The sequence below is a fragment of the Stenella coeruleoalba genome, assembly GCF_951394435.1.
Source record: "Stenella coeruleoalba genome assembly, chromosome: 3".
Classification (NCBI taxonomy): Eukaryota; Metazoa; Chordata; class Mammalia; order Artiodactyla; family Delphinidae; genus Stenella; species Stenella coeruleoalba.
Window position 1 is genome coordinate 167,350,176 of NC_137148.1, and position 12,643 is coordinate 167,362,818.

Genomic DNA, 12,643 nt, shown 5'->3' on the forward strand with positions numbered 1-12,643 from the left:
AATGTTTAGCAGCATCCCTGGCCTCAACCCGCTAGATGCCAGCGGCACCCCTGCCCCAGTCATGACAGCTGAAAATGTCTCCAGACGTTGCCAGATGTCCTCTGGGGGTGGCAAAATTGCATTAGGATAAATGACTCCTAAAACTTTTTCAACATGCACCTCTATCAGTAAAAATGTTGAAGCTCAACCCCCAGAGGGATATTTGTTTATAAATTATATACAAATACAGTTATACTGAGAGATTCTGTAGATCACTTTATAATAATGTATTTATTACATGATGATATTCCTTAGCAAACTTAACAAAAAAGATTAAAAAAATGTTCTAATGTTTTCTACTTGAACCCCAAAGTTTTGTTTGTGGGGTCTATGCAGCCCTCCCTGGGGTGCATGTAAACAGTTCATGGTTCTTTGTGCTGAGTGGTGGGATTTCGGGCAGGGAAGGGGGGGTGGTATAGGCAGCACAGAGGACCTGGGATTTTATCCTGAGGGAAGTGGGGAGACATGGAGGGGCTCTCCCAGTATAGTTGCCAATTACTACTTACCCAGTGGAGGGGGAGGTCACAGCTATGTCCCACCCCTTGGTCAGGGTGGGCACAGAGCAGGCAGGAAACAGGTGGGAGTCTGATCCAGCCCCCACACAACTCAGGTCTGCTAGATTCTCATCCTAATGGCCACCACAGTGAGAGCTTACTCTGTGCCAGGCACTGTTCCACTGTGGACGCAGCATCAAAGAAAACAAAGATCCCTGCCCACATAAAGCTAGCATTCTAGTGGGGGAGACAGACAAGAAACAAATATGTAATAGGATAGGAGAGAATACATGCCAGGATGAAAAATGAACTGGGGCAGGGGGATGGGTAAAGGGAGTTTAGGGAAGCCTGCAGGAAGTAACATCTGAGTGGAGACCTGAAGGATGTGGGAGAAGAGAGTTCCAGGTAGAGGTGGGAGCCTGGGACTCTTGTTACCAGGTGTTGTAGTTCTCTGTTGCTGCATAACAAATAATCCCCAAATGTTATGGCTTAAAACAATAAACACGTATCAGTTCCTACGGTTTTTGTGGGTCAGGAATCCAGCAATGGCTTTACTGAGCTTTCTGGCTCAGGGTTTCCATAAGGTCGTAGTCAAGATGTTGACTGGGGCTGCAGCCATCTGAAAGTTTGACTGGGGCTGGAGGATCTTGCTTCCGTGGTGGCTCACGCACATGACTGGCAGGTGGGTGCTGATTGTTGGAGGGATGCCTCAATTCCTCCCTACTTGGGCTGTTTGTGCTTGATACTCCCAACCTGGCAGCTGGCCTCCACAGAGCAAGCAACCCAAGAGAAGGAAAGCCAGGTGGAAATTATATATTTCCAAGACCTCACCTTGAAAGTCACGTAGCATCACTTCTGCCGCCACATCCTGTGCGTTAAAATTGAGTCACTAGATCCAGACCATGTTTAGGGAGAGGGGAATAAAGACCCTGCCCTCTCTCCCCTCCTCCCCTCCCATCTCCTGCTGGAGCCTCTCACTGGCTGCACCAGCAGGCAAGGAAGGTAAGGGAGCCAGTCGTGCAGTTAGCCTGTCAGGGCACAGGGCAGGGGGAGAAGGGTGAGAGTCAATTCAGAAGGACAAATAAAGATACAACCTGAGTATTCAATTTTGGCATTTGTAGACGATCAGAAAAACAGATTCCCAGGGAACACATGGGGGCGCTACCTACCCACCAACAGTTCTGTTTGAGCTTTGTGGCCATCTTGGTCCGTCGGGCCAGATGTAGCTTGGTTGTAGTGAGTGGTGTGAACATTTCTGCATTTTATCCTTTGTCTTTATAAAAAGGTGTGGAAAGGGAGAAAATGGATGTGCTGATAACAGTGATAAGAAATGTAGCCTCTGACACTTTAGTATAATTGAGTCAAAGATGGAGCCCATTTGATCCATCCATTCATTAATTTGACAGACATGCATCAGGTGCCTCCCATCTGGCAGGCATGGTGTCTGGCACCATTTCTGCCCTTCTGGAGTCATGGTCTTAATGGGAAAGAGAAACATGAAGCACATGATATCACAAGTAGTTATTTAATTATATTTATGATATGTACCAAAAAAGAGAAATTGAGAGATCCATGAGAAAGGACAACACATGGGACCCTGAACTGGGTAGGGTGGTCAGGGAGGGCTTCATGGAGGAGGTGCCTCTTGAACTGAATTTTTTTTTTTGACCGCTCCACGTGGCTTGCAGGATCTTAGTTCCCTGACCAGAGATTGAACTGTGGGTCACGGCAGGAAAGCTCTGAGTCCTAACCACTGGACCTCCAGAGAAGTCCCAATGAACTGAAATCTTAACACTTTCTGAAACACTGTGTCAAGTGTTTTGAACTATGTATCTCATTTGATCCTCATAGCAATCCTATAAGGGGGATAATATTATTACAAAAGGGAAGACAGGTTCAAGAACCTGCTCAAGGGGGGCCCTCCAAAGGATGAGTAGGAACTAACTAGGTGAAGAGGTGCAGGGCAGAAAGAGCAGCAAGTGCAAAGGCCCTGAGGTGGGATGGGGCAGGGTCTATTGCAGAAATCTATAGGCCACCATGGCTCTGGCTTAGTGAGCAGGGGGGAGAGTGGAGGGAGGGGAAGCTCATGCCCAAAGCAGCAAATCTTGATCTTTAGTTGAACCTTTTGAGGCATATGCTGGGTGACCATAGGTTTAATTGTGGAGGAAGTGGACCTGATTGGAGCATGTGTGTACTTTTTGCAACCTAGTCAATTTCCCCCTCAGTTTAATTAATTAATTAGACCATGCTGCGTGGCATGCAGGGTCTTAGTTCCCTGACTAGGGATAGAACCCATGCCACCTACAGTGGAAGCGAAGAGTCTTAACCACTGGACCGCCAGGGAAGTCCCCCCTCAGTTTAGCCAAATGAAGAAATTTGGGGATGCCCAGAATTGGAGATGTTGGGAAATGGGAAATCTCCAAACCGTTGGTTGGAAAGGGCATCCCTTGGTAGAACCTTTGGAGAGGGCAACTCGGCAACACTTACTAAAGCATTGTGTGCTATTTTTTTTAATAACAAAATATTTTTATTAATTAGCTATCAGACATGCCTCTCCAAACTTTCCCCCCACATTTTATGGATATGTACTCTTCTTTTTTATACATTTATTTATTTATATTTTTTATTTTTGGCTGCGTTGGGTCTTTGTTGCTGCGCGTGGGATTTCTTTAGTTGCGGTGAGTGGGGGCTACTCTTCGTTGCGGTGCGCAGGCTTCTCATTGCGGTGGCTTCTCTTGTTGAGGAGCACGGGCTCTAGGTGCGTGGGCTTCAGTAGTTGTGGCTCATGGGCTCTAGAGCGCAGGCTCAGTAGTAGTGGCACACGGACTTAGTTGCTCCGCGGCATGTGGGATCTTCCCAGACCAGGGCTTGAACCCATGTCCCCTGCATTGGCAGGCAGATTCTTAACCACTGCGCCGCCAGGGAAGTCCTATGGCTATGTACTCTTTAATTGACTCTTCATATGACAATGATTTGTAATGTTTTCTATAGAGAGAATACAAAGATAATTTATCTTTTCTCTAGCATGGTTGATCAGTATTTGTTTTTTATTATTAATAACAGAAAAAATTTTTTCATCCTCGTAGTTCATTATTCCTGTGTGTGTGCATGCGCCCATGAAATTTCAGAAGATTGTGTGCTATTTTAATTGTCTCTTTCAACTTTCGTATTCTGATGCTTTGACAGCTGGGGCCTCGCTGATGACCCTCCCTGGGCACACACACAAACCATTTGTGTGCATTTCTGCATGTGGATCTCCACAACACCTTTACTTTCCACATGGCATATTTCTCTAACAATCAGATTTTTGGGGTTTTTTTTTTTTTTTTTTGCAACAAGCGTCCATAACTTTTGTAATGAGAACCAAGAAAATACACAATAAGACAAATCCAATTACGTTTTAAAATAACATGTACGAAACCCTGGATATCTATCTTTGACAATGACACCTAAGAGGTGAGAAGTAATTTGGGATTTCATAATCTGTGCAGTCCTTAGTAAATGGAATGTCCTTTACAGCACAGAAATCTATTGTTCAAGTTTTGCGAAGTCACATTCAAACATGTTTCCAAGAATGCATTATGTGCAAAAGTTGGGTAGCTTGTTTGAGACTCTGCTCAAATGAATTTGGTGAGTGGAGAAATCGCAGCGGCTAAAAGAGCCTGAGTGTACCCAGGGGCCAGCTGGGCGCCAGGCTCTCTGTGGGGTGTCCTCCAGGCTTTAGGCTATCAAGTCATCCCTCAGCCTTCTGGCTAGGTGCCAGTGTCCCTTTTTCAGATGAAGAAACTGCATTTCAGAGCAATTAAGCAAATCATGCAGGCACCTGGCTTATAGGTGGCACAGTCAGGACTTGAACCCAGGCCAGCTAACCGCAATGCTCCTTCCGGCTGGAATTGATGATGAGAAGTATAGAGGTCAAGAGGGCACACGTTGGAACCAGACAGTCTGGGTTAGAGTCCATTCCTAGCTCTCTGAGCAATTTCTTTGTCTTTCTGGGCCTCAATTTTCCCATCTCTGAAATGGGAATAGAGTTATTGTGAAGGTTCCGTAAGTTAATATAGATAAACCATTTAGAACTGGGCTGTCTGAAAGGGTAGCCACTGGTCACATGTGGCATTTGAGCTCTTGAAACGTGGCAGGTCCTAATCAGATGTGCCGTCAGCGTCAAATGCACGCTGGATTTTGAAGATTTATGTGAAATAACACATCATTGACTTTTTGTACTGATTTCATGTTGAAATGGCATTTTGGATATATTGGGCTAAATAAAATTATTATAATTAATTTCACTGGTTTTGTTTTGCCTTTTTAATGTGACGAGTAGAAGATTTAAAATTACACATGTGGCTTGCATTATATTCTGATGGGATTTAGAGGATGCAAAACGTAGTAACCCTCCACGGAGCATGTAGCTATTTTTACGACCACACCACCTTGGTTCTGTTGCTTTTCCTAAGGCATTAACTGTGGGAAAACAGTTCTCTGCTCCAGCCCTGGGCCTGGTGGCCCCGTGTCTGCTCCTGGCAGCAGAAATACCCACAGTTAATTATTATTATTATTATTTTTCCACAGTTAATTATTGATCCCACGTTCTGGAAAGTTCACAGGGAAAGTATCGGGAAAGTTCATGAGGTACCCTTAGCTCTGGGAGCTGGGGTGGCCAGGTGACTTCATTTCTTTGTATTTCACATTTTGAAATTTCAAATTTGTGGATAGCCCCCTCTAAAAACACAGGACACTCTGCCTTTTTTTTTTGTTCTGATTGCAAAAATTAAGTGTGCTTGTTCTTAAAAAAAAAGTTAAACATTAAGAAATATTTGTTTTAGAAAGAGGAAGTCTTTATATACATAGGAAAATAAAACCTTAAGTTATAGTTTTGCCTGTGGCCATAGAGGTGACCATAAACTGCAGGAAAGAGGACACAGGGTGTGCAAGCAAACCATGGACAGTTCTGGTTCCTTGCGGGGGAGGGGGGATTTGGATGGGGCATCACATTTTCTATCCCATATGCCTGCCTTTTGGGGAATCTGTTTGCTAGATCTTCATGTATGATTAAAAACAACAACAACAAGAAAAATAATAAAGGAAGGGATGGTAACTCCTCATTGCCTTGCTCCTAGGATAAGTCTCATTAAATTTGATGTATTGGATTGGCCAAAAAGTTTCTTCAGGTTTTTCCATAACATCTTACGGGAAAACCCGAATGAACTTTTTGGCTAACCCAATATATTCTTCCAGATCTTTTTCCTTTGAGCTACTTATTTTTCTATCTGACTTCACGATGGTGATATTTGAAGAAAAACAGTAACTTAAAAACATCAGATTTCCAAACAGAGTTCAGAATCAAAAGAGAAACTTTGTTGCCAGGTACTCAAGGAAGATATGCACCCTTTGGGTGCCTTCCTTTTGTCGTTTAGGAAAAGGGAAGAAAAGTCCTCATCTCCTAGAGTTGCTGGGAGAAGAAAGGCATTCATGTGTGTGAAGTGCTTAGATCAGAGCCTTCACGCAATAGGTGCTCAATAAATGTTTGTTTCAACTCTTGTTACAAGATGCAGGTTCAGACTGATACCGACCAGTGGTCTTGGCCTTCCCCAATCAATAGAAATGGACTAGAGGCCAGACAAAAAATTCAGGCAAGACTTTATTGGGGCCCCAGCTGCAGCAGCCAGGGCAGCAAGAACAAGCAACAGGTCCCCTTGCTTGCTCGCTCCCTGAAGGGGGGAAGCTTGTTCTTATATGCAGTGAGGGTGAGGGTGAGGGTGTGTCCAGGGGTCGAGCTGGAGGGGTGGCTTAGGTGTTTTGCCCACCGCTCTGGCGGTGTTGTGTGCAGGGGGCATGCTCAGTCCCCTGCTTTTGCTCCCAATGTCCTGTTTTTGGTCCAGGCTCTTCAGAAGTGGCAGTTGAGTCTTTTTAGTCTTTTCTATCTTTTTGTCCATAACTTTCCCGAACTGCTCACGCACGCAGTTATTTTTCGTCCCATATAGTTTCTTTGTATTTTGTTGCTCAAGGTTTGTCCAGATTTAAGCACTGCAGCAAAGGGTCCCAGGTCCCAGCCCATCTCAAGACCAGAGTCCCAAGATACCTCTCTGCCCATGGCTGACCCCACTTAAGCCCTTTGTTGGCTCATCTGTAAAATGGGATCATAGCACTCATGCCTATTGTAGGATTAAGTGAGAGAATGAGACACAGAATATACCTGCTCTGCCTTCAAGGATGCCTCAGGGGCACCAGTAAAAAATAAGCAATCATAACGCTCCCTATAGATGTCCAGGTTGGGGGAGGACGGAGCATGTGGACAGTATTCCAGAAGGAGGTGGTACGTGTGGCATGAGAATCTATTGGCCCCGAGGTTGGGTGGGGAAGCGGGGAAGAACTGAACTAGGAGTTCTCAAACTCTCCAGAGTGTCAGGGCCTCACTGGGGACTTATTGAAAGGCAACTTTCCAGTGTCCACCCCAGACCTATTAGAGGTGCCCAGGCAGTGAGAAGACACTGGTTCTCGTCTATTCAATAAATGCTGAGCGCCTGGCATTGCTCTGGGAGCAAGGAAAACAGACACAAATTCCTTTCCTGCAAGGAGCTGACATTGTAATGGCAGAGAGAGTCATGTGAAAGTTTATTGTTAGTGGCTGCAAGACAATGGAGACAGTGGCGGGTGTGTGGAGAGCAAGAAGGAAACTATGATTATCATTCTTTTTTCGGCCGTGCCGCATGGCTTGTGGGATTCTAGTTCCCCGACCAGGGATTGAACCCAGGCCCTCAGCAGTGAAAGTGTGGAGTCCCCACCACTGGACCACTGGTTATTATTCTTAAGACATGTCTCATTTTTGTCTCCTACCATATCTAGAGAAGCAAGATGCATGACCAAGCACTCAAGATCTGGAGTGAGACAGTCCTGGGATCAAATCCTCCCTTCTTCACCTACTCATTATGGGCCATTGGGTGACCGATATAACTTGGCCATGCTTGAGCAGGACAGTGAAATCAGGTCTCTGAGGAGAGTAAGGAGGGAGATAGGTTCATCGAGAGGTCTTAAACAGCCCAGAGATGTTGGACAGGACCCAGGTGGTGGCACACTCTTTTCCAAATGTAGCCACTGTATTAGCTATCTAGTGCTGTGTAACAAGTTGTCCCCATATTTAATGGCTGAAACAGCAAGTCTCTATTATCTTGTGGTTTCCTTGGGTCAGGAATCTGGGCATCACTTAACAAAGTGCCTTTGCGTCAAGGTTTCTCACAAGGTGGCAATCATGATGTTTGCTGGGACTGTCATCATCTCAAAGTTTGATTTGGTTGAATTTAGGTCTACCATTTTATCATTATTATTATTATTATTTTGGCTGTGCTGAGCAGCATATAGGATCCTAGTGCCCCAACCAGACATCGAACCCAGGCCCTGGCATTGAAGGTACTGAGTTCTAGCTACTGGACCTCCAGGGAATTCCCTACCATTTTATTGTTTATTTCTGTTGGTCTCCTTTGTTTCTTTATTCTTCTCTATTTTTTTTTCTCTCCTGCCTTCTTTTGGATTACAGGCATACCTCGGAGATATTACAGGTTTGGTTCAGGATCACTGCAATAAAGCAAATATCACAATAAAGTGAGTCACATGCATTTTTTCCTTTCCCAGTGCATATAAAAGCTATGCTTAGGGCTTCCCTGGTGGCACAGTGGCTAAGAATCCGCCTGCCAATGCAGGGGACACAGGTTCAAGCCCTGGTCTGGGAAGATCCCACATGCCACGGAACAACTTAAGCCCGTGCGCCACAACTACCGAGCCTGCGCTCTAGAGCCCACAAGCCACAACTACTGAACCCATGCACTATAACTACTGAATCCCGTGCTCTGCAACAAGAGAAGCCACCACAATGAAAAGCCCACACACCACAACGAAGAGTAGCCCCTGCCCACCGCACCTAGAGAAAACCCACGCACAGCAACGAAGACCCAACACAGCCAAAAATAAATAAATTAAAAAACTTCTAAAAAAAATACAGGGACTTCCCTGGTGGCACAGTGGTTGGGAGTCCACCTGCCAATGCAGGGGGCGTGGGTTCGATCCCTGGTCCGGAAAGATCCCACATGCTGCAGAGCAGCTGGGCCCGTGCGCCACAGCTACTGAGCCTGTGCTCTGGAGCCTGCGTGCCACGGCTGCTGAGGCCTGCGTGCTACAGCTACTGAGGCCCGGGTGCCTAGAGCCCGTGCTCCACAACAAGGGAGGCCACCGCAGTGAGAGGCCCGCGCACCGCGACAACGAGTGGTCCCTGCTCACCACAACTAGAGAGAGCCTGCACACAGCAACGAAGACCCAACACAGCCAAAAATAAATAAATAAAAAATAAACTAAATTTATTTAAAAAAATACTAAACAAACAGAAAACAATTACAGTAGTAATATCAAAGATCACTGATCACAGATCACCATGATAAATATAATAACGAAAAACTTTTTGTAAAAATTTTATTGATTGATTGATTGATTGATTGATGGCTGTGTTGGGTCTTCATTTCTGTGCGAGGGCTTTCTCTAGTTGCGGCGAGCGGGGGCCACTCTTCATCACGGTGCGTGGGCCTCTCACTGTCGCGGCCTCTCGTTGCGGAGCACAGGCTCCAGACGCGCAGGCTCAGTAGTTGTGGCGCACAGGCCTAGTTGCTCTGCGGCACGTGGGATCTTCCCAGACCAGGGCTCGAACCCGTGTCCCCTGCATTGGCAGGCAGATTCTCAACCACTGCGCCACCAGGAAAGCCCGAATAATGAAAAACTTTGAAATATTATGAGAATTACCAAAATGTGACACAGAGACATGAAGTGAGCAAATGCTGTTGAAAAAATGGTGGCAATAGAATTGTTCGACACAGGGTTGCCACAAAACTTCAACTGGTAAAAAACACAACATCTGCAAAACGCGATAAGATGAAGTACCATAAACAAGGTATGCCTGTATTTGAATATTTTTGAGTATTCCATTTAAATTTAGCTCTTGAGTTTTTCACAACCTCTCTCTCCTTTTTAGAGATGGCTCTATGGATTACAGTATTACATACTTACCTTTTCACAGTCTACTTAGAATTAATATTTTAGCACTTCAAGTGGAGTGCAGAACCACTGTTTAGTCTCCTTTTTCCTCCCCTCTCTGTGTTGGAATTGTCACATGTGTTACATCTACATACACTGGAAAACGTCATCAATGTTTTAATTTTTGCTTTCAACCATCAAACATTTTAAAGAGAAGGAAAGTAGTGTATTACCAGAGATGTATCATTTCTGTTGGTCTTTGTTCCTGAAGTTCCGACCTTCCTTCTGGTATTATTTCCCTTCTATTTGAAGAACTTCCATTAACCATTTTTTCTTTTAAGAGAGAGGATTTGCTAGCAACAAATTTTCTTAGTTATCCTTCATTTGAGAATGTCTTTACTTCACCTTCATTTCTTCATTTTCATGGGGAATAGAATTTGGGGTTGACAATTCTTTCAGCACTTGAAAAATATTATTTCCCTGCCTTCCATCCTGTATGTTTTTTGATGAGAAATCCATCATCATTCAAATCATTGTTTCTCTGGACACAATGGATTGTCCCTCTCTGACGGCTTTCAAGAGTTTTTCTTTGTTTTTAGTTTTCAGCAGTTTGATTATGATGTGTCCAGCCATGGGTTTCTTTGAGTTTGTTGTGCTTGGGATTTGCTGAGCTTCTTGAATCTGTGGGCTTGTGTCTTTTGCCATTTGGGGGAGTTTTCAGCTATTATTTCTTCAAATATTTTTTTCTGCATTTTACTTCTTTCTCCTCTCTTTCTGGGACTCTCCTGACAGGAATGTTAGACCTTTTAATATTGTCCCACAGCTCTGTCGTTGATACTGGATAATTTGTATTGCTCTATTTTCAAGTTCGTTGATTCTTTTCTCTACCATCTCCATTCTGCTATTTAGCCCATCCAGTGAATTATTAATTTTGGTTATTGTATTTCTCAGTTCCGAAATTTCCATGTGGTTCTTTAAAAAAATATTTATTTCTCTATTGAGACTTTGTTTCCATTAGTTCAAGAGTGTTTGCTCTTACTTCCTGGGCATAGATATAATTGCTGCTTTAAAGTATTTGTCTGATACTTCCAACATCTGCATGATTTTAGGGTTGGCATAGGATGATTTTCTTTTCCTTTGTGAGTAGTTGGAAATTTCCTACTGTTTCACATGTTGAATAATTTTGGATTGTATCCTGGACATTTTGGACATTATATACAACATATTGTACTATTATATTATGATACTCTAGGTCTTGTTTAAAACCCTACAGAGAATGTTGATATTTATGTTTTGTCAGGCAGTCAACTCAGTTAGGTTCAGATTGTAGGTTGCAACCCACTTTCTCCAGGCAGTTGTTCCAATATCATTTCAGTTTTCAAAGCTATTGCAGTACTATTTGGATCCGTTCTGTGTATGTACCACCACTCTCTCCGACCCACAGGTCCTCCTTCCTTCCCTGCTCATCAGACCAGTAAGAAAGGGTTTTTTAAAGAGCCCTTTCTGTCTACATCCAGCGTGCAGTTCTGGGTTTTGGGCTGCCTTTAAGTCTAGGTTGGAAAATACCAGAGGAAAAATAATAAGGAGGGGCAGGACACCAGGCAGCTTCAGAGAAAGGAATTATTACATTTATCTATGCACTCAGATGTATAAGTGTAACCTTTTAGTGCCCTGCTTCTTATCTCCTTGGCCTACCTGGATTTCAGCTGCATTTGTTGTGGACAACTCCAATATGCGTAGAACTCCTACCTCAAGAATGCATGTGTTTTTCTATTTTCTCCTTCAGGGTCTTTGTGGCCCCCAGCATGTGCAGCTGTTAATGCCCTCTGGAGCAACTGTCAACCCTCAGCCAGACGTGATCTGGTGGGTAAATAATACCAACAAACTGAATCCAACAGTACATTAAATAGATCGTACACCATGACCAAGTGCGATTTATCCCAGGATATGTTCAGGCATTGGAAAACTCAAATGGGTATTTGTATGCCAGTGTTCACAGCAGTATTATTTACAATAACCAAAAGGTCAAAACAACCCAAGCGTCTATCAACAGATGAATGGATAAACAATGTGGGGGACTTCTGTGGTGGTGCAGTGGTTAAGAATCCGCCTGCCAATGCAGGAGCCACAGGTTCGAGCCCTGGGTCGGGAAGATCCCACGTGCCGCGGAGCAACTAAGCCTGTGCGCCACAACTACTAAGCCTGTGCTCTAGAGCCTGTGAGCCACAACTACTGAAGCCCGCGAGCCACAACTACTGAAGCCCGCGCGCCTAGAGCCCGTGCTCCTCAACAAGAGAAGCCACCGCAATGAGAAGCCCGCACACTGCAACGAAGAGTAGCCCCTGCTCTCCACAACTAGAGAAAGCCCGCGCACTCAGCCAAACAAAAAAAAAAAGAATTAAAAATAATCCACCTCCAAAATGTGGTATCTCCCACACACAGTGGGATATTATTCAGCCATAAAAGAAACAGAGAACTGTCACATGCTATTAACTTTGAGGAATCTTGAAAACATTATGCTAACTGAAAGAAGCCAGACATCAAAAGTCACATATTGCATGAATCCTTTTTTTTTTTTTTTTTTTTACTGTACGCGGGCCTCTCACTGTTGTGGCCTCTCCCGCCGCGGAGCACAGGCTCCGGACGCGCAGGCCCAACATGGCCGTGAGCCATGGCTCACGGGCCCAGCCGCTCCGCGGCATGTGGGATCTTCCCAGACCGGGGTACGAACCCGTGTACCCTGCATCGGCAGGAGGACTCTCAACCACTGCGCCACCAGGGAAGCCCATGAATCCTTTTTTATGATGTATCCAGAACGGGCAAGTCCATGGAGACAGAGAGCAGGTTCGTGGTTACCAGGGGATGGGAGGTAGGAGAAAGTTGGGGATGATTACATAATGGGTACAGGGTGTTTTTCTGGGGTGATGAAAAAATTTCGAAACTCGAGAGAGGTGGAGACTCCACATATTGTAAAGATACCAAGTACCACTGAATTGTCTACTTTGAAATGGCCAATGGTGTGTTCTGCGAATTTCACCTCCACAAAAAATAAAAACTTCAATCTATGGTGGATGGAAATCTAAACTGCCCAAACT